Here is a 2,756-nt window from a genome sequence, read left to right on the forward strand (position 1 = left end):
TATGTTATTGAAAAAAATTAGAAAAATTTATTTTAGCCGTAAATCGAAAATAATGGATCGAGCGAATCGGTCGATTGCGCCGAGACGCGCTATGATGCAACAGACGAGCGATTGGAACGCCCGAATATTTTCAAAGTCCCAACGTACCGATCAAGAGTAAAGTACCATTTTCCTACATTAGATTTCGTTCTAAATGCTTAATCCCTATGTAGAAACGTTAGTTAAGCAAGAATATCGTATTTTTAAAAAAATCTAATGATAGGATTTTCCAGAAAATTGAAAAAACCGAAAAATGTCAAGAGTAAAGTGCCATTTTCTGACATTAGATTTCGTTCTAAATGCTTAATCCCTATGTAGAAACGTTAGATAAGCAAGAATATCGTATTTTTAAAAAAATCTAATGATAGGATTTTTCAGAAAATTGAAAAAACCGTAAAATGTCAAGAGTAAAGTGCCCTTATTTTAAACAATCTATCGTTCTAAATGCTTAATCCCTATGTAAAAAAGTTATCTAAGCAAGAATATGTTATTGAATAAAATGAGAAAAATTTATTTTAGCCGTAAATCGAAAAGAAGTCTGTTCGTTTCTCTGTCTCTCTCGCGCGATCGAACTATCGATGTTTCCCGGCAAACTATTGGGAGTTTAATTAAACTTTATACATGAAATTACTCGTTCTGATCCCCGCTACACAGCCGTATACTTTTTATAATTTTGTGGAATCGGGAACCTTGAAATATTTATCATAACGCGGATCGACTGTCTCTGTCTCTTTCTAGATCGGAAGAATCGATGTTTCCCGGCAAACTATTGGGAGTTTAATTAAACTTTATACATGAAATTACTCGTTCTGATCCCCGCTACACAGCCGTATACTTTTTATAATTTTGTGGAATCGGGAACCTCGAAATATTTATCATAACGCGGATCGACTGTCTCTGTCTCTTTCTAGATCGGAAGAATCGATGTTTCCCGGCAAACTATTGGGAGTTTAATTAAACTTTATACATGAAATTACTCGTTCTGATCCCTGCTACACAGCCGTATACTTTTTATAATTTTGTGGAATCGGGAACCTTGAAATATTTATCATAACGCGGATCGACTGTCTCTGTCTCTTTCTAGATCGGAAGAATCGATGTTTCCCGGCAAACTATTGGGAGATTAATTAAACTTTATACATGAAATTACTCGTTTTGATCCCCGCTACACAGCCGTATACTTTTTATAATTTTGTGGAATCGGGAACCTTGAAATATTTATCATAACGCGGATCGACTGTCTCTGTCTCTTTCTAGATCGGAAGAATCGATGTTTCCCGGCAAACTATTGGGAGTTTAATTAAACTTTATACATGAAATTACTCGTTCTGATCCCCGCTACACAGCCGTATACTTTTTATAATTTTGTGGGATCGGGAACCTTGAAATATTTATCATAACGCGGATCGACTGTCTCTGTCTCTTTCTAGATCGGAAGAATCGATGTTTCCCGGCAAACTATTGGGAGTTTAATTAAACTTTATACATGAAATTACTCGTTCTGATCCCTGCTACACAGCCGTATACTTTTTATAATTTTGTGGAATCGGGAACCTTGAAATATTTATCATAACGCGGATCGACTGTCTCTGTCTCTTTCTAGATCGGAAGAATCGATGTTTCCCGGCAAACTATTGGGAGATTAATTAAACTTTATACATGAAATTACTCGTTTTGATCCCCGCTACACAGCCGTATAATTTTTATAATTTTGTGGAATCGGGAACCTCGAAATATTTATCATAACGCGGATCGACTGTCTCTGTCTCTTTCTAGATCGGAAGAATCGATGTTTCCCGGCAAACTATTGGGAGATTAATTAAACTTTATACATGAAATTACTCGTTTTGATCCCCGCTACACAGCCGTATACTTTTTATAATTTTGTGGAATCGGGAACCTTGAAATATTTATCATAACGCGGATCGACTGTCTCTGTCTCTTTCTAGATCGGAAGAATCGATGTTTCCCGGCAAACTATTGGGAGTTTAATTAAACTTTATACATGAAATTACTCGTTCTGATCCCCGCTACACAGCCGTATACTTTTTATAATTTTGTGGAATCGGGAACCTTGAAATATTTATCATAACGCGGATCGACTGTCTCTGTCTCTTTCTAGATCGGAAGAATCGATGTTTCCCGGCAAACTATTGGGAGTTTAATTAAACTTTATACATGAAATTACTCGTTCTGATCCCTGCTACACAGCCGTATACTTTTTATAATTTTGTGGAATCGGGAACCTCGAAATATTTATCATAACGCGGATCGACTGTCTCTGTCTCTTTCTAGATCGGAAGAATCGATGTTTCCCGGCAAACTATTGGGAGATTAATTAAACTTTTTACATGAAATTACTCGTTTTGATCCCCGCTACACAGCCGTATACTTTTTATAATTTTGTGGAATCGGGAACCTTGAAATATTTATCATAACGCGGATCGACTGTCTCTGTCTCTTTCTAGATCGGAAGAATCGATGTTTCCCGGCAAACTATTGGGAGTTTAATTAAACTTTATACATGAAATTACTCGTTCTGATCCCTGCTACACAGCCGTATACTTTTTATAATTTTGTGGAATCGGGAACCTTGAAATATTTAACATAACGCGGATCGTCTGTCTCTGTCTCTTTCTAGATCGGAAGAATCGATGTTTCCCGGCAAACTATTGGGAGTTTAATTAAACTTTATACATGAAATTACTCGTTTTGAT

The sequence above is a fragment of the Megalopta genalis genome, unplaced genomic scaffold (assembly GCF_051020955.1).
Source record: "Megalopta genalis isolate 19385.01 unplaced genomic scaffold, iyMegGena1_principal scaffold0260, whole genome shotgun sequence".
NCBI lineage: Eukaryota > Metazoa > Arthropoda > Insecta > Hymenoptera > Halictidae > Megalopta > Megalopta genalis.